At 31.4% G+C, this 21,426-nt stretch overlaps 1 non-coding gene across 1 annotated transcript; it reads left to right on the forward strand.

The window, feature by feature from the left end:
• Positions 1–20,747: 20,747 nt before the first annotated feature.
• Trnay-gua lies at positions 20,748–20,846 on the forward strand. The gene is made up of 2 exons: positions 20,748–20,785; positions 20,811–20,846. It is a non-coding gene; the product is annotated as a tRNA-Tyr (tRNA).
• The last annotated feature ends 580 nt before the right edge of the window (positions 20,847–21,426 follow it).

Below are 21,426 nucleotides of genomic sequence, written 5' to 3' on the forward strand. Positions count from 1 at the left end.
ATTCTGTATCAATGAATGATTTGGATAGTTTATTAATTGTAAAAAAAATTGATTTTAATTTAGACGTGGGTTCGAATCCCAGTAAAAAAATTTTTTTTTTTTTTATAAATGCGTTCAAATCCATTTACGGGTAAAAATTATTATTATTATTAATTTTTTTTTGTAACAAACAAAAATTTTATTCATTCAAATTATTTAAATAAAGTCTATATTATTGCTAATTATTATAATGTAGATGGTATATATTTAGAAGGGATGATATTAGCCTATCGATTATTTAACTAAAAGCGATATTCCAAAAAAAAATTATGAAGGGGACTATTAATCTATCGATTGCTTGAATGTTGAATTTTTTAAAAAAAAGGAATATTAAATTATCGATTATTAAAACAAAACCGATATTTTGTTAATTAAAATTGTTTAAATGTTGAATATTTAAAAAAAGGAATATCAAATTATCGAATATTAAAACAAAATCTATATTTCAATAATAAAAATTGTTTAAAAAATCAATATTTTAAAAAAAAACGGAATATTAAATTATCGATTATTAAAACAAAATCGATATTTTGTTAATTAAAATTGTTTAAATGTTGAATATTTAAAAAAAAAAGGAATATTAAATTATCGATTATCAAAACAAAATCGATATTTTGTTAATTAAAATTGTTTAAATGTTGAATATTTAAAAAAAGGAATATCAAATTATCGAATATCAAAACAAAATCTATATTTTAATGAGTAAAATTGTTTAAATAATGAATATTTAAAAAAAAAAGGAATATTAAATTATCGATTATTATAAGAAAATCGATATTTTGTTAATTAAAATTGTTCAAATGTTGAATATTTTTAAAAAAAAGGAATATTAAATCATCGATTCCTAAAACAAAAACGATATTGTGTTAATTTAATTTAAAAAAAAAAAGAAAATATAGTCAAGTCCCCCAAGGTGCACCCTAAGTGTTCCGTAAGATTTTTTATTTTTTTTCTTGTTGTTCGATTTGTTTTTTCATTTTATTGTAAAATAAATGACTATTTTTTTTGTTTTGTTTTATTTTCTTATGTTGTTTATTTCTGTTGTTTAATAAAAAAAAAAATAAACGACCGAAAAATTTTAAAAAAATAACGTAAAGTCTACAGATGAAGCATCATCGATTGAAACATTGCCGTAATCGATCTGTCAATATTTGGAATCGGGCCCTATCGAAAAATGCGGATATTAAATCTAATAAGGCCCAAAAATTGAAAATAAATATGATGATTGCTTTTGGGAAAAAAAAAAAACATAAATTTCATTTAACATCAACTAATTTGGTTCGGCGGTTCAAAAAATATCTTGCAAAAACAAATTCTGACACTACATTTTGTTTAATAAAAAAAAAAAAAAACGACCAAAAAATTTCAAAAAAATATCGTAGAGTCTACAGATGAAGCGTCGTCGATTAAAACATTGCCGGAATCGATCCGTCAATATTTGAAATTGGGCCTTGTCGAAAAATGGCACTATCAAATCTGATAATGCCCAAAAATTGTAAATAAATATGATGATTGCTTTTGGGAAAAAAAATAGAACATAATGGGCATCGTAGAAGCTAATTCGATTGATAACTTTTATTTTTATCGCGAAATAACAAAAAGTCACATGAAAAGTGAAAACATAAGTGTCCTACGGAACACTAAAAAGGGAATATTAAATTATCGATTATTAAAACAAAATCGATATTTTGTTAATTAAAATTGTTTAAATGTTGAATATTTAAAAAAAAAAAGAAATATTAAATTATCGATTGTTAAAACAAAATCGATATTTTGTTAATTACAATCGTTTAAATGTTGAATATTTAAAAAAAAAGGAATATTAAATTATCGATTATTAAAACAAAATTGATATTTTGTTAATTAAAATTGTGCGAATAGTAAATGTTAAAAGAAAGGAATTTTTCGGAGTTTTTATTATTGAACTAAAATCGAAATTAAAATTGTGTAAATTGTAAATATTCAAAAGTGAATATCAAACTATTGGTTATTTAGTCAACGTCGAAATTTTATTAATTAAAATTGTGTAAATGGTAAATATTTAAAAAGGGAACTATCGATCTAATAGCTTTGACACTTTGTCTTATCAAATTTAATTATTTTAAAACTTAGAATAATTTCTACAAGTCAGCATAAACTGTAAGTTATCCATACTCAATATTTTATTTGATTATTTTATTAAATTATTGTACTAGTAATATTTAAGTAACATTTGGTTACTTGAATTATCAATTTAAATTCATTTGAACTCATTGCAAATGTAACGTGTGTTAACTCACGACCGCATGGTCTGAAATTTGCTTGCTCGTGTAAATTAAATTCAAGGCACGCTCTGTGTTACACCAATTAATCAAATAAATATTGAATAACATAACTGCAGTTGGCTTTAGTAAATTGTTGAGTTATTTATTTAAAATAATTAAATATTTAATTATAAAAATTGACGACCACATGGTCAATTATTTGGTCTTGAATACGATTCATACAGTACAGTGAAAGATTTCAATTAATAATTGTTCTACTCAAATACTAGTAAAAATAATATTTTTTCTTTGTAATTTTGATGTGAAATCAGTGTTACGTTTGCGTCTATAAATTGACATAATTCAAATCTTCGAAATCGTACGACTAAGTTGTATAATAATATTGTACCACGTCTATATATATACACATATACATATATATATTTATATATCTCCGATCTTCACATTATCGTTGGCGATAAAAATTACCAAGCCAACCTGTCAAATACGAGCCGAGGTCAAGGTCAAACTAAGATACACGCCGTCACCAGATTCCTAATTTAAAATACCTCCAACCGATGTAAGTACTTTGAAGAAAGATTAATTCAGGGGTGCATTCCTTTAATAAAAAATTTTTTTTCGTTTTGCCATTTCGCTCTGTAATACCGACTAAAAACTAGAAACAGAAACAACGACAAAAGTGATAAAATTCTCTACTCCATATTCCAGACTTTACAGTTCACGATAATGTGTAGTACGACCTATGTGACAATAACAAACAATCACAACAAGTCAATTTTTTATTCATTTCAGTTTGATATATAAACACTGAACAGTTATCCATCTAATAATTGGGAGCCAAAAAAAAATAATGTCATGTGCCAGTACTGCCACTACAAGAAACAGCTTTTTCCTATAAAATTTTGGCAGGTATTACAGAGCGAAATCGCAAAACGAAAAAAAAATTTTTATTAAAGGAATGCACCCCAGTGTTTGTTGGTTAAAATTATAAGCTTTTGTGTAATTTAATCTATGAGAAAACCACGCGTCATCGTAGCGTCAGTTTAGAGTCAGTGTTTTGTCTAATTACAGCTGGATTGCTTCCCAATCCCGTCGTGTGTATTTCGGGCTTCGTAGCTAGTTATTTGACGGGTCATTTACATAGAAATAATTTTTACTCTCTGACTCCGCCACGACCGCATGGTTTTAAGTTCTCTCTTTTCACGTGACGCGTGAATATTTATAAGTAGGTAAATTAATTGAATATTGTTTATACTGAATTTCTCATGCAAAATTAACTGGCGTTATACAAAATAAATTGTACTCCAATTTTTATTAAATTACAAACGTGATTTAAAATTAATTTCTATTGTATTATTCCTGGGAAAAAATTCGACGATCACCAATGATTGCCAACGATCGTCAGCGATCGTTGAAGATGTCAAATTTGTCCACATCTTTGTCGATCGCTATCGATGTACAACAATTTACAGAAAATTAGACAAACATGGTTCTACGGCCTTAATTTAAATTTAAAAAAAAAATATTCCTGAGTATATTATAATTATGATAAATTCTCCAGCATAAGCTAATAATTATTATAATATGTCTATTTTTCTGTAAATTGTTGTATATCGATAGCGATCGACAAAGATGTGGACAAATATGACATCTTCAACGATCGTTGGCAATCGTCGAATTTTTTCCCGGGTTGTGTTATATTTTCGCGTGTTTTTCAGATTCCTTTTAACCTCTCCCTACATCACGCAAAATCGTTTCCCTACCCTTCTAATGTATTTTAAATGAGCAGGATAAACAGGGCTAATTTAATTACATATCTAGCAGGGTTTTTTTATTGGGCAAAATGATTATGACTGATAAATGGTCCGGCTACGATATTTCATGGGGGCTCGTCCGATGTCAGGACAATGAAACGCGTTCGCGGAGAGTAAAATTAGGCCGGAAAAATTAAGTACGTGCGCGGGAAAATTCGGAGAAGAGCTATAAATTTTTGTTTGTTGTATAAAAAATAAGTATGTTTTAGAATAACTTTTTTTTGGGGGTAAATCTTAACGCGGCGTCTCTTTTTGACGGCGAAATAAATGTTCAATTTTTTTTTTGGGCCAAAAGAAAATGTAAATTTTTTGGGGAAAAAGAAAATGTAAAATTTTATTATGTGTTCAGGGTCAATCTTTTAACACACATTGTTTAACCAAAAAAAAAAAAAGATAAAGTAAACTAAATAATATAAATAAAATAAAATTTACTACTGTCGGCATCATAAATTTTTCCCGGGGTCAATTTACTACGCTTTCGAAAAAAAAAAACGAAAGAAAAAAAAATACATGAAATGAAATAGATAAAAATAAAATAAATAAAATGTGCCATTATCGGCAAATAAATTTGCACAAGCGTACAGGGCCTGCAGCAATAAAATTTAATAGGACCTTCGGGAAAACATTAAAAGTTTATTTTGTTTAAATTTTTCCGGTCCCTCTTTAACCCAGTAATAACAATGATAAATAATAAACAAACGACGTAAGTGAATGAAAACAAACCCTGCCTGATAATAATATATAATAATTTCATTGTTGAGAACAATTGGAATTTGAATTCAAGTTTTATTTTATTATATAATAATATTAATACTCGTCAATTAATCGGAACAATTCAAAATTAATTAGCCTATTGAATAATTATCATTCAATAATAATAATAATTATAAAACCGATTTTATTTTAATAATCGATATATTAATATTTCCCTTCTAATATTCATTTTTTTACACGTTTTTAATAAATAAAAAATCGACTTTATTGTAAATAATCGATATATTATTATTCTATCGTAAATATTTAACATTTACACGCTGTTATTTGATACGATTTCGATTTTATTTTAATAATCTATATATTATTATTCCCTTTCAAAAATTTAACATTTTTAATAAATAAAAGATCGATTTTATTTTAATAATCGATATATTACTATTTCCCTTCTAATATTTATTTATTTACACGTTTTTAATAATCAAAAAATCGATTTTATTTAAATAATCGATAAATTACCATTTCTGTTTCAATATTTATTATTTATACGTGAAATATCGTAGCCGGATCATTTATTAGACAAATGGATTTTGTCCGATAAAATAACCCAACTAGATATGTAATTAATTTAACCCTGTTTATCCTGCCCAGCAAAGGAACATTAGAAACGAAGGGAAATAATAAATTGCGTAATGTAGGGAGGAGTAAAAGGAACCTGAAAAATACGCGAAAATATAGCACAGAAAATTCGGAGACAATAACTTTAAGCGACACTTGTAAATTCAATTTAAAACGGAGCACAATTTATTTTGGAACAGATAAAAAATTAACTTTTACATAACAGTTTGATACAGATAAATATCAATTATAAAAACCATTTAAGTTTACTTGTACGTCGCGTTGAAAAGAGAGAGAGTTTAAAACCATGCAGTCATTGCGGAATCAGACATTTATGATTTTTCAATTTAAACGATCCGAGAGAAACAATTATATACGGATCCCGATAATTATACGACGGGATTGAGAAGCAATCCACACACAGAGAAGGATATGTTAACAGTTAACATATCCTGTTTAATGTTAACATATGCCATGTTAAAATGGGTGGTGGCTGATAAGTTTACATCAAAGATATATATGGGGCATTCTTAGTCAAATCACGGGGTCATCTGCCTGACCCATTACGATTTTGATAATATGAGCTATTTTTGGTTGATTTTAGGCTGGAATTGAGCCTCTAATTTTTTTATATTTTTTCATTGATTTTTCTAGACTCCATTATCTTGAATATCACTATTTTTGCAATTTCTCAAAAAGGACCATTTTTTTTTTTCTGAATTTTTTATTTATTTTTGAAATTTTTTTTTTTCAGCAAAAACACTTTTTGTTTCTAGAAAAAAAATTTTTTTTTCCCAAAATGAATATATAATATATAAGTTTTCGATTTCAAAAAAATAAAATAAAACTAGGTTTTCCCTTGGTAAATTTTCTGTTTCGGCATTTTTAGAAACTTTTTTTGCTGAAAATAAAAATTTCAAAAATGAATAAAAAATATTTATATTTCTAGACCCAGATTCTTGCTGTGCTTAAAATGCGTGTATTGTGTACCTGATTCTGTGAAAAAAAATTCAGAAAAAAAAAAAATGGTCCTTTTTGAGAAATTGCAAAAATAGTGATATTCAAGATGACGGAGTCTAGAAAAATTAATGAAAAAATCTAAAAAAATTAGAGGCTTAATTTCAGCCTAAAATCAACCAAAAATAGCTCATATTATCAAAATCGTAGGGGGTCAGGCAGATGACCCCGTGATTTGACTGCGAATGCCCCATACATTAACATTAAACATACGTATCTTAATAGTTAAGGTACAACCAGGGAAAATTAAAAATAAGGACGATTTCACGAATTTTATAGAGTAGATAATTGAAATAACGATACACCTTTTTCTTTAATCAGTTTTTTTGTTATAAGATGTTTTTTTGATTAATTAACTGTTAAAGATGGTCCTTTTTTTGAGGTTAAACATAGGCTCTTATGGAAAATGATGTTCAGCTTTTCATAATACCCCATCGAAATACTTGAAAAAATAATGCCATATATACCAAAAACTGAAGGATAAAACTAGAAAAAAAGACGAAAAATCATCACCCAAATTTAGTATAGGTTTTAATATTTAATTTTAATTAATAGAGGATAATAAATTTTTGTCTTTGTCTAAATACTTGAGTGGAAGTGAGAAACAGTATTCTCTTTCTAATCTTTCGTCCTTTTCGCACTCATGAATATCTAATGTTTTTAGCAAACATCCGCCAGATGTCTCTCATTTTGCCCTGGTTGTACCTTAATATGCGTATGTATTTCAAACTGCCTACCCAAAGGACTTTTATTGAAATCAACGTGGCTTGTTAGTCGACCAGGACACCGCTCTTCTAGCTCTATTAAATATGGCACTTTGCCTCGACGAATTTTAATTGTTTAATACTTAGAATTATTTCTACCAACCAGCAGCACAACTTGTAAGTTAAATTTTAATTCAAAATTTTATTAAATTATTATATTTAATCGTTCTCAAATATATTTATATAACATTTGGTTATATAAATTAATAATTTAAATTCATTTGATTTGTCTTAACTTAAAATTGTAATAATCTCCGACCGCATGGTCTGAAAATCTCTTGCTCGCGTAGTGTAAATTCAAGTATACGTTTTCGTATTAATTTAACTATTCAAATAAATATTGAATGATTTAATTTACAAATTTGTTGCACTGAACGACTAAATTATTTAGTCAAAAGAATTAAATATTTAAATATAAAAGTTACGACGGCATGGTCCGAGAGTTGTCACTACCACGTAATACGCCGCAAAAAGCTATCCTAGTATAGCACGCAAGTGTAACTTCAGTGTTCCATCAAAAATTAACTAAATATATGTACCTGGGGTGAATTACATATATTTCACCTACCTACAAGCGTCTTCAGTCTGACATATATATATATATATATATATCAATCAAGCCAATTATTTAACTTGTAATAAAATTATTACTGGCACCTGTCACTGTGAAGTCAAGGACCAGATAACGTTCAAGGTACAAGCCATCGTCAAATTTGTAAAGTCAAACCAACTCCAACCAATGTAAGTACATTCAAGCAAAATTAATTAGTTGATTGTTTCGCGAAAGTAATAATAATTTTTTTTGGGTATTATAAATTGAATTATGGCACATTTTATGTAGGGTTTCTGATGGAAAATTATTAAAAATATATGATGTTGATTTAAATAAAAGTCCTTTGGGTAGGCAGTTTGAAATTGAATTGGAGATTATGTTTTTATAGAAAAAGGACGGGGTTTTTGAAATTCTGAATGTAACAGATAAAGGAAAGGTAGAACTAGTAGATGGTGGAAAAAGGGACGAAGTTTCCCCAAACCTTCTCAGGTTATCAAAAATTTCTCCTGAAGAAGCTAAAATAATAGATAAAAATAAAACTAAATTGAAAGAATTACAACAAGAGGAGAAATGTATATATAATTAATTATTAGAACACTCACTTACAAAGTTTGTCCGCATGTTAGAAATAAGGTAGACATTTTGGACTAACAGTCAACTCCGTATCCAGTGAGTCCAAACTTTCTGTGGGGGGGAAGGGGGGAAACGAGAGTCCAAAAGAGTAGAAACCGGTATAAAATAACATTGGATGGATGCCAGAGTATTATAATAATAATAATAATAATAATAATTTACAGATGATTAAGAAAAACATAGCCATGTTGGTATTAGCGTTGGCCACGGTTGAGGCCTTTATTGGGTTCGATTGCACCAGACCCATGTTCAATACCACTACAATATCGCTATTGGACGTCGATGAGTGTGACATCGTCCGAAAGCCAGTACAAGTTGGCAAGGCCCAGCTGATCCTAAGTGAGCTGGTCGAATATAGACAAGCAGAAGTATGGCTATGTAAGGTCGAGGTCTCTCGAATAGTACTCAACTGTGGTGTGGCTACAGATTATGTAGCAATCACCAATAATGGCAACGCCAAGTATATTAATCCCATTTCAAGGGATGCGTGTAAAACGCTGTTCATCACGGTACGGTGACAGTCGGCAATACGGTTATACAGCAACTGTCACCAAACATTGTCAATTATAGATCCGTTACACTGGCAGGAAGTGCGAATTCAAATGGGGATTGTACGGGGGGTAGTTATTCAGATGCTTACGGAAGCTGGAATAACGTGGTTGTATCAGGTTCCGTAACCATCACTTACACTAAACAAACTGCTAGAGTTAAGATAGAGAAAAGACAAAATCCATTTTAATTCAGGAACTTCTTGCCAGCTGAGGGCCGAGTCATGTATCAACATGTACGGCGGTGACGCATTTTGGAATAATATACCCTCAAGTAAATATTACGATTTAGAAAAGTACGCTACGATCTGGTTTGGTACCGCAGATGTAATAGATAGCCAAGGGGGCAAAATATACTTGGTAACAGACCAAGGGTATAGTTTTTTGCTCAAGGCAAAGCAGTCATTCGAAAATTGCGGAATTAAAACATTTGCTACCGAACACCCCAGATTATTTATAATTTTAGGTCAAACCCCAACTTCAAAAGATAAGTTTGACGTTGAAACTCATGATATGATGAGCTATGTCGATGCTAAATTTGTATACGTAAAGCGTTGGGCAAGAACCCAAATGAACGACCTGTATTATAATTTATTAGAAAATCAATGTAAATTAGAACGGAAACAATTGCGTGCAAGTCTATCCTTAGCAGCCAATATTCCTGACGAATTTGCCTACCAGTACATGGGAAAGCCAGGTTATACTGCAATAGTAGCAGGTAAACTAATTCACATGATTCAGTGACTAGCCATAAAAGTCAAAATTAGACAAGATGGCAAGTGCTACAACAATTTACCAATAACAAGAGGTAAAAATGTAAGTACGTTCATGACTCCTAGAACGAATATTATTACGCCAGAGGCCACTCAATTACCATGTAATGGCCCACTACCCCAATTTTTCAAAGTTGATAATATATGGTACAAATTTATTCCAAATCCAGTAGTTGGAGATACTCCATCAGTATTGAAACCAGCCATAGTTGGAAGTGTAATGCATTAACCGAATTAGCATCTTTAGGTATTTATATGCCAGAAGATTTACAAAATATGAAGGACAGAATAATGTTCCCTATCGAAAGGTCAATGGTTTTGGGGAGTTTTGCAGCCCAAGCCTCAGGTGTACATAAAAAGATCCTACATGGGAATTTTCAGTGATGAAGATTTTGAAAAAATCTCTGAGAATGTCTGGGAAAAAACTTGGTGAAAATTCACGTACTTTGGAAACATAAGTGCGGGAATTATTGGGTTGTTTACCATTGTCCACATATTTAAGACAGTAGCCGACACCCTATTACATGGTTATGCTCTCCATGCCCTTTATGGATGGTCCATACACATGTTGGCAGCTCTATGGTCAACATTGGCAACAGGTCTCCTACACGAAAGAAAAACCAAACGTACTGGTAGCGGCGAATATTTAAACGAAGAATCCCCCGACATGGAATTTTCCCATAAATCTGCGGAGACAGGCTTGTACCTAACTGCTCCCACTAATAACGAATATCACCCAATTCCCCAATCAAAACAATTATAATTAACAATAAGATTCAAGAAATAAGTTAGAAATTAAGTTACGATTAATAAACATCATGGTAAATAATGGAAGGTATTATATTCACGATATATGTGTGTTGGATTGGTTTTCTGTTTTAATTTGATTGTAGATGGAAGCGCAACATATTGTGAACAAAAATCGACCACGGCAGAAGAGAATACTGGTAATTAAAAATCCCCAATCCATATCGCCCATCGATGAATCAGTAGAAGAAAATTATATGAAAAGACGAACCCAACCTCTGGGATGGTTACTCATGCAAAGACAAACTCACGGAATACGGGGGGAGAAATGGTCTTTTTCTTGCTACGACAGCGAGTGGATACAGTATACCCGAAAGGTAAAATACTACAAAGCTATGCAGATAATCGCTTCTGACCGATATTGGGCGTATTCTGAGGACTACGACTCGATGGATGAACACGCATACAGTCCAATACAAGTCTCACCTTCAAGAAATCAAGGTAATGAGACTCCTATAAGCTCGCCGGAGGAAGGAGGAAAAAGAATCCCACTAATTGAGAGTCCACCCAGAGCAAACAACAACGCAGTTCCACCACAACCTGGCCAAAACAGAGTTGTTGAAGGAAACTGGTTGTTTGATGAGATTCCTCCTCTACGAGCACCATCAGGGTACACGCCACTTCCATGCCTAGTGGAAACTACGGCCAGACGACGTATCAGCATCACAATACTGTTGGAAGAGAAATGGGCAGGAGAATGCGAAGATTGCTTGGCTGAATATATTATCCATGATGATTTACTAGAAAAATTCAGAACTTTCTTGGTACGAGATTTCATGAGCATGCCACCTAATTGGTTAGATAGCCCGAGAAATAACTCAATAACTCAAGGGTCGCCAGAAATTTTAGTTCCAAGAAAATATGTCATACAGATGAAGAAAAAAAACCACACATAATGAATACACACACGTAGACCATCCCCATATGTGGTCTGACGACCCTGAATTACCTCTCGCCTGTTCCAACTGCTTTAAGATTTTATTGGTGCAACATAATCCAAACCAATGCACAGATTGTGTCCGTGAACTCTTACTGTTCAAAAACTTCAGGGAAATTTATGCCGAAAGATCAGCCAAGGCAGCGAAAGAGACCCGGAGTTCGGCGTAAAACTCAGACTTCCGCAAGTTCAAAAACTTTGAAAAACTTCAAGAACTTCAAGAACTTCCAGATTCAATGAATAGGCATTAAGAATTTTGTAACGTAAATTTAAGGTAAAATATAAGTAAACTAATTACGAAATAGTACGTTAAGCCTTCCGTTTACGTACACTTCGTTCCCTGAACGAAAGGTTTTACTGTGGGGGTGTAATGTCCGGCAGTAAGCCGCACAAACTTTTTTATTTTTATTACATTTTATATTAGATATTCAGAGTTCATTTCGATACCCCTAGCTCCATCTTACAGAGTATAGGTATAGGTATACATTCAGGAGAGCTAGAGGTTTGGCACTCTCAGCAAATTACTCGAGCCGGCACTATTGCCAAGCGGCCAGACCACCAATATTATGATTAGAAATTAGATATAATTTAATATATTGGGTGATATCGACAGAAACCTGAAAATATAAGGATTCTCTCGATACCACTCATGTCATAATTAGTCAACTAGAAATAATTTTAATTGACGTTGGAAAATCGTAAAATTTTCCTTGACCAATAGGAAACTAGTTATAGAAGAAAAACAGCAACTATTCTATCGATACCACTCATATAATTTTCCAATAATTAGAAATAATATTGAATAATAAATTAAAGTTCGTCTATATAGGCCGACCAATAAGACACAAGCGACATAAGGAGGATGGAAAATGAACTAAGGAAAACCGAACATCCCTGAACGATCCCCTCTCACCCTAAAGAATTTTTCATCGATGAGGATTCTGAGGGATGTTCGATCGTACACTTGGTCCTTGGTAGTTCACTGACCTACACCAGCTTTTCCAGCTCTAATAGCTTTGACACTTTGTCTTATCAAATTAAATTATTTTAAAACTTAGAATAATTTCTGCAAGTCAGCAGAAACTGTAAACTCAATATTTTATTTGATTATTTTATTGAATTATTGTACTAGTAATATTTAAGTAACATTTGGTTACTCGAATTATCAATCTAAATTCATTTAAACTCATTGCAAATTTAACGTGCGTTAACTCACGACCGCATGGTCCGAATTTCGCTTGCTCGTCTAAATTAAATTTAAGGCACGCTCTGTGTTACACCAATTAATCAAATAAATATTGAATAACATAACTGCAGTTGGCTTTAGTAAATTGTTGAGTTATTTATTTAAAATAATTAAATATTTAATTATAAAAATTGACGACCACATGGTCAATTATTTGGTCTTGAATACGATTCATACAGTACAGTGAAAAATTTTATTTAATAATTGTTCTACTCAAATACTAGTAAAAATAATATTTTTTCTTTGTAATTTTGATGTGAAATCAGTGTTACGTTTACGTCTATAAATTGACATAATTCAAATCTTCGAAATCGTACGACTAAGTTGTATAATAATATTGTACCACGTCTATATATATACACATATACATATATATATTTATATATCTCCGATCTTCACATTATCGTTGGCGATAAAAATTACCAAGCTAACCTGTCAAATACGAGCCGAGGTCAAGGTCAAACTAAGATACACGCCGTCACCAGATTCCTAATTTAAAATACCTCCAATCAATGTAAGTACATTTAAGAAAAATTAATTCAGTGTTTGTTCGGTTAAAATTATAAGCTTTTGTGTAATTTAATCTATGAGAAAACCACGCGTCATCGTAGCGTCAGTTCAGAGTCAGTGTTTTGTCTAATTACGACTGGATTGCTTCCCAATCCCGTCGCGTGTATTTCGGGCTTCGTAGCTAGTTATTTGACGGGTCGTTTACATAGAAATAATTTTTACTTTCTGACTCCGCCACGACCGCATGGTTTTAGGTTCTCTCTTTTCACGTGACGCGTGAATATTTATAGGTAGGTAAATTAATTGAATATTGTTTATACTGAATTCATCATGTAAAATTAACTGGTGTTATACAAAATAAATTGTACTCCGATTTTTATTAAATTACAAGCGTGATTTAAAATTAATTTCTATTGTATTATTGTGTTATATTTTTGCGTGTTTTCCAGATTTCTTTTTACCTTTCCCTACATTACGCAAAATTGTTTCCCTTCCCTTCTAATGTGTCTTAAATGAGTAGGATAAACAGGGCTAATTTAATTACATATCTAGCAGGATTATTTTATTGCGCAAAATGATTATGACTGATAAATGGTCCAGCTACGATATTTCAATTGAAGCCTTTAATTTCGTTCTGGAAAAAGTCCTGATATTCAGGACAGGCTATTTTTTTTCTCAAGATATTCAAATTTGGTATGGAAAAAGTATTTAATTCAAACACTTTTGCCTGGATACGTTGTGAATATTAAAAAAGTCTTCGAATCCAAGACCAAAGTACTATTTAACAAAAAACTTAAAAATTTTTTTATCGGCTAAAAAAAACTAAGTTCTTTCTTTTTATTATGGACTTTTATATTGACCTCAAAAACTTCAATTTTGGCAAATAAAACTAAGTCACACTTGAAAAATTTTTATGTAGAGTCAAAAAAAAAACTAACTTATAAATAAAGAGTTTATAAAATAATTGCTTTTTCTTAATACAAAGCTTTTTTTAAATGTAGAGTCGATCTTATTTTAGAAAATTACAGCTCTCATTAATTAATTAATACTATTGTGTAATGTAATATTGATTTGAGTATGATCTGATAAATTATTTCATTAAGTTAATAAAAAATAAATAAATAAATGACTATAAATTATATTGAAAATAAATTTTATTATAAATTAATATTAAATAAATAGTTTACAATACATTTTTTAATTATTCTCAGCATAATTATAATAATCACAATATTGTTTAATCAGGAACACAGAAAAAAGTACTGGAAAATTCTTGATTTCCAAAACCTTCATTGTATGGAAAAAGTCTTGAAATTCCGTACCTTTAACAAGTAACTTCCAAAAGTCTTACTTTTCCATACTTTTTCAAGACTTTTAAACAGTTTTGAAAAAGTTGTGATTTTGGCAACCATCAAGATTGGTCTTATTTCAAAACTATATGAGTCTTATTTTTCAAGACTTTTTCCGTACTTCAAATTTTTATCCCGGGTTATGAAACATAATAGAATGTTTGCCTGAACAGTTACAGAACAAATTAAGAAACATTTTTCTTTAAACGCTATTTCATTTATTAGACAAAAATACTACGAAGTATGGTAAAATTTTGACCAAATTATTAATGAATTAGAAAGAATAGATAAAGAAGGTATTCATGTTTGTATTTCTATTCTATTTGTCGAAATTTTTGTAATAAAATTATAATTCAATAGTTATTAAACAAATTATAAAAAATGGTAGACAAATGAAAAAAATTTAGTAAATTTATACCATCCTATATAATTTAAATTTAAAAAATTAATTGTTTTTTAATATATTGTAATAATAGAATTTTTCATATGCAGTATATGAAATTCTCATATACCAGCAGATTTGGTGCAACTTTCATATACTGTATATGAATATTTCATATATTTTTCTCTCCGTGTACAAAAAATTTTTTCAGAGCCAGTCAATTTGTGCAAAGGTCTAGAACAGAGAGAGATGTCTCTGCAATCTCAGGCAATCTCTGAAAAATCTCTAATCTGTCTCTGACAGTCTCTATGATTTTTAACTTTGAAAATAATTAATTTTTTTTCAAAGTTCCAAAATTACAAAGACTCGTAGAGGCAAATTTCTCGGGCAAGGTAGCAACCATTTCAACTTTTAAAATCACAGAGCCTCTCAGAGACAAATAAGAGAAAAGAATTATATAAGAAAAATACAAGTTAAACAGCCGTGTGACCTAAAGTTGAAATAGCTGAGTGTGTTAAAACCCATGTTTTAGTAACAAACGGTTCAGGGTTCGAGTCCGACTAGAGGTAATTAACTAGGTTTCGTTTTCTGTGTACATTCTTTCTTCCAATTCATTGAATCAGTATGGCGAAATTTATAGTATTAATAAAATCAAGTCTAAAAAATTAAGTTTTTTTTTTTTTTTTATAATTTATAATAACATTCAATAGTCAGTTATAGACCAAGCATAGTGCTTAACTATAAATAGTTATCCTTTTTATATAGGCTAACAAAGTGGCCACTGGCCAGGATTGAATCTAAAATAGAGACTCGATTGCAGAGGCAATCATCTCTGTATCACGCAGATAATATTTTAGAATTTTTCAAAGGCTATTGTCTCTAATCGAAAGACAGCTTCTGAACGACCTAATTTGGCCACTTTAGAGACAATGTTTAGAGGCTGAAGAGTTTTCAGAGACAAAATTTCATTTTTTTAGAGAAAATGTACACATTATTACTAATAGTCTAACTTCATTAAAGCTTAAAAAAACTCGGAGAAATATTCAGAGAAAATTTCGAAACTATTTTTGCACATAGTTGACTTTCGTAAAAACTCCCGAGCAGTCAGAGAAGTTACTTCGAAAGCCAAACAAACTCGGAGAAATATTAAAGATATCACTGAAACTATTTTCTTGAATGGGTCAGTTTCGTAAAAACTCGTAGAAATATTTATTAAATTCATTAAATAAATATATCAAATCTATTCTCTAAATTTAATCTGTTGAACCAAACTTCTTTGCAAATAGTTTTTTGGTGTTGTTAATTAGTATATAGTTTATACCCGGGAAAAAATTCCAACGATCGTTGACGATCGTGGAAGACAACGCTTTTGTCCACGTCTCGGGTGATCTTCAAAGATCTTCAACGATCTGTGGCGATCTTCAAAGATCATCAAAGATCGTGGACGATCAGAAAAAAAATAAAACGAGGAAAAACAATTAAAACTACTTTAAATAAATATTTTACGAAATTTTAGGAAGAAATAGTGAGTTTTTTATGTTTTATCTACAAAGATCGTCAACGATCTTTAAAGATCTTCACTGATCTGTGACGATCTTTAAAGATCTTCAGCGATCTGTGACGATCTTTAAAGATCTTCAGCGATCTGTGACGATCTTTATAGATAAAACATAAAAAACTCACTATTTCTTCCTAAAATTTCGTAAAATATTTATTTAAAGTAGTTTTAATTGTTTTTCCTCGTTTTATTTTTTTTCTGATCGTCCACGATCTTTGATGATCTTGAAATACATTCTGCGATATTCGAAGATCAAAAGACCTTAACATATCGCTGAAGATCGCCACAGATCGCCACAGATCACCACAGATCGCCACAGATCGCTGAAGATCTTTGAAGATCACCCGAGACGTGGACAAAAGCGTTGTCTTCCACGATCGTGCATATACGATCGTCAACGATCGTCGGAATTTTTTCCCGGGTAATAAACAATTTTTTTTTTCCAGAGTGTGTTGTAAAGAAGAGATAAAAATAATCCAAATTGAAATAAATTTGTCGCAATTACAAAAATAACGATGACCAATGAAACATAAGGCATAAGTTTATAAAGCAGTTGAAATGAATGATTAATTTTGTGAGTACAAATTAATAAAAACAATATTTTTTATACAGTTTCCCATTACTGCTATGCGCGATCTTAAAATTTTACAATCATTGCATCATGAAAATGTTAAATTAATTGAATTTTGGAATAAAAGTACGTGCTATTAATTTCATCATTATAAATTAAAAATTTAAAAATATAAAATAAGTATAATCTAATTTTATTTTTAGAATAAAAGAAAAATAATATTCTTTACAATAGTTATTTGATCATGGAGTTTTGCGAGCATGATCTTGCTGGTTCATTATCAAACAAACGTGTAAAATTCAATTTAGGCAGAATTATAAATGTCATGAAACAAATATTCGAACGACTTCATTATATTCATAGGGCCAAAGAAATTTTTATTTGACTCATGAAGTAAAATCAAAATAAAAAAAATAAATATATTTACTAGATTATTTATTAACATGTTATTTTCATTAATTTAGCTATTACACAGAGACCTAAAATCATCCAACATTCTAGTGATATAAAAAGAAACATTAAAGTTGGCTAATTTTGGTCTTTCAAAACCACCCGAGTGGAAAAATTTTCAGGATGCCCTATTTGACCTCAAACCCTGATCAGAAACGGATCAGGATTCCTTATTCAGGGAACCTGACTCATTCCTGACCCGAACCTGGTCAGGACACCTTACGATTTCCTTAAGTCAGGTAACCTTATCCAATCCTGTTCAGGAAAAGAACAGATAACCTTGACGTATCCTGAATAAGGTTTCCTGAACAGATTCTGACCAGGATATTATCAGGAAAAATTTATCAAATAAATCAATTTTTTTTATTCAGTTTTCCTGTTCAGGAAAGGAACAGGAAACCTGAACGTATCCTGAATAAGGTTTCCTGAACAGATTCTGACCAGGATATTATCAGGAAAAATATATCAAATAATTTAATTTTTTTTATTCAGTTTTCCTGTTCAGGAAAGGAACAGGAAACCTGAACGTATCCTGAATAAGGTTTCCTGAACAGATTCTGACCAGAATATTATCAGGAAAAATATTTATTATTATAATAAATATTTATTTATTATTATAATTTTAATTCTAAAACAAAATGACAAGGGACAATTTAACAAATTGTTATATTTTATTTTTACGTTAAATTAACGTCGCAAATTTTAATTTAAGTTTTTTTTAGCTGATGTAATTTATGAAAGCAAAAAACCACATCAGATCATCGATAGACGGCATTGCCGTGCGTGTTAAGGCCCATAGTTGTAATCTGAAAGTTCCGAGTTCGCGTCCCGCTAGTGGTTAGGTAATTTAAGTTATGTTAGGTATATAAAATCTTATCATTCAACCTCTTTCATCATTAACATTGCTATAGTAAATTAGTTAGCTGATTTACAAAACATCAAATAATAAAAATTAATTTTTTTTTAGAATTACTTGATCCGTTTCAGATCAGGAATCCTGTTCCATTCCTGATCAGGTATCCTGGTCAGGTTTCCTGATCCGATTCTGATCAGAATCCTAAAAAAAAGCGTTACATTCTGATCCGTTCCTGAACAGGATTCCTGGTTATATTCTAGTCAGGAATCCTGATCCATTCCTGTTCAGGTATCCTGGCTCTAACCCTACAATCTGGCCAGGTTTCCTGATCCAGTTCAGACAGAACCTTAACTAAATTTCCACTCGGGGCATTCAGTTTACCAAAACCAAATCGTCCAAATCGTCACACAAATAAAGTGGCAACATTGTGGTACAGACCACCAGAATTATTACTTTGAGTAACAAATTATGGGTCTTCGGGATGTTTGTAGCATCATGGCAGAAATGTGGAAAAGTATGTTAATTAATATAATATTGTCATTTGTCCCCGGTGGAAAAAATTTCCCCAAATTTTCTCCGGATTTCTACGCAACTGAGACTTCTGTAGATTTTTTTCCGAATTTTCTTCGAAATGACTGCAGAGAAATTTTTCCAAAATCACCGACAAAGAAAAATTTTTTCCATCGTACCTTCGAATCGACTTGGGTGGAGGAAGGTTCGGAAATATTTCTCTGTGAAAAAAACACTCGTAGAGAAACGTGTGAGAAAAATAATTTTACGGTGGAGAAATTCTTTCGAAATCAACGACGAGGAAAAAAATTTCTCCACTCTGATCCTTAAATAAAAAAAGCATTAGTGTCATGGCGTCGCATTTTGCGTGCGCATCCAAATTTGAACTTTTCATTTTTCAAACTTAGCGCCTCATTTTTGAATTTACTGGAATCTGATTAGGGTATCAGAAGGTCACGTGTATGTTGTATAAATTGATATAGGTGGCGCTAATTGCATATACTGTAACGAAATTTATTATTTCGTGGGTTCTCGAAATAAATAATCACCCAAATAGATATGGATTATTTATTTGTTAACGTTACGTATTAATAACCAATGGGAGTTGGCTATTAATAAATAAAGGATCACTAGTGCAAGGCTCTGTGTAGGGTCAAGACTATTATATATGACATCAATGGGGCGCCTATTCGATGTTTATAAGATGTCTTGATACACCAAACCTTATCGCGGCGATGGCTCCACTCCTCCGTCGAAGAGACGAACTCACCGAAGGCTGCGTACGAAGCCCGATCGTAAACCTATCGAACTGCGGGCTAGGAAAGCGTGCTGCGCATGTCCGGGGGCGATAGGTAGGAGAGTGCTACTGAGTGGGGTTAAAGCTCACAGCAGCTAAGCACTGAACGTCGTCGTGAGACGACACAACTTGTCTGGCTCTCGAACTGATCACTTCTCTTCTCTTGACTGGCTCTCTTGGTTCACTATTGGTTCTCTCGACATCGTTTGGATCTCTCGTAAAGGTTCCCTAGGTATCAGACGTTAAGTCCTGGTGAAACTCTGTCCGAATTTCCAATGACGGACTAATACTAATGATCACGCTATATGGTTCTCTTCTTATAATAATAATTATTATTATACTCATCGCACATAAATGTGTATGTGTGAGTTCACGAATGGATCGCTGTAAATAATAACAGTAGTATATATAGGAGAGTTCTGGCTCACCCCCCCGCTGTGCCCCCCCTTCCCCCCGCGAAACCCGCGACCCACCGCTGTGATCCACGATGCCCAGGGGGTCCACGAATTAATTAATTAGGTCAAATCACCGCAGGGGGTCCTTGAATTAATTAATTAGGTCAATTAATTAATTAATTAGGTCAGATCGCCACAGGGGGTCCTCTAATTGATTAATTAGGTCAAATCGCCATGGGGGGTCCGATTTTTGTAAGACGCCATATTGGTTTTTCCAAAAGACGCCATTTTAAATTTCTTGAAATTTTGAAATTCCCGGGTCCCATTTTTCATACGACGCCATATTGTTTTTTTCCGTCTGTCGCCATATTGGATTTTTTTTTTTTTTCAACGCCCTATTGGTTTTTTCGCAAGACGCCATATTGAATTTTTTTAAATGTCATCTTTGGTTTTTGAAAGACGCCATCTTGTGTAATTATTATTATTATTAATGAAAAAAAATATTTTCCCTAACCGGGATTTGAACTCAGACCTTTGGCATGAGAGTTTGGCACGCTATCCCCTGAAACAAACAAGAGATTATGCTATTCCCTGTCGGTAAAAGAATATTCCTTCAAATATTATTCAATGAAAAACTAAATCGCCTTCGATAGCTCAGTTGGTAGAAGCGATGGACTGTAATTGGTTTAATTAAAATATGAGAGATATCCAGAGGTCGCTGGTTCAAATCCGGCTCGAAGGAATATTTTTTTTTCCATTTTATAATAAAATAATGTTGATGGAAATTAAAAAAAAAAAATTTGTCTTGATGATGGTTCGAACTGAGGACCAATCATTTTATAGGTTGGAACCTTAGCTCTTGCATCATCAAGACAAATTACAGAAAGTATTGTAAGTAATTTCAATATTTCATCATCTATTCGATGTTTGTAAAATAAGTCGTAGAGGGGGTAAAAATGGTAGGAGTAAATAAGAAGTGGAAGGGATAGAAAAAAGAGGGGAGTGGTTACTCAGGGGTATAAAAAGAATATCATCAGTTTAGGTCACTATACAGTTGAGTTGAGCTGAGTTGATATATATTAAAACGAAATGTCAGCATTTATTGATTTTCAAGGATTTCAAGAACCTCAAGGTTTATTTGTTGTAAAAGAGTTGGTTATCCAACCTATAAATTCAAGATCTTCACCAACTATAAAAATATTCAAACCACCTTGTGAAAAATCACGTCTAACTGAAGAATATAAAAAAATTGTGGATAATTGTGAAAAAAATTATCATGGGATATCTTGGGAAGCTGGTTGTGATCAATATAATAACGTATC

Source organism: Aphidius gifuensis, linkage group LG6 (genome assembly GCF_014905175.1).
Source record: "Aphidius gifuensis isolate YNYX2018 linkage group LG6, ASM1490517v1, whole genome shotgun sequence".
NCBI classification, from domain to species: domain Eukaryota; kingdom Metazoa; phylum Arthropoda; class Insecta; order Hymenoptera; family Braconidae; genus Aphidius; species Aphidius gifuensis.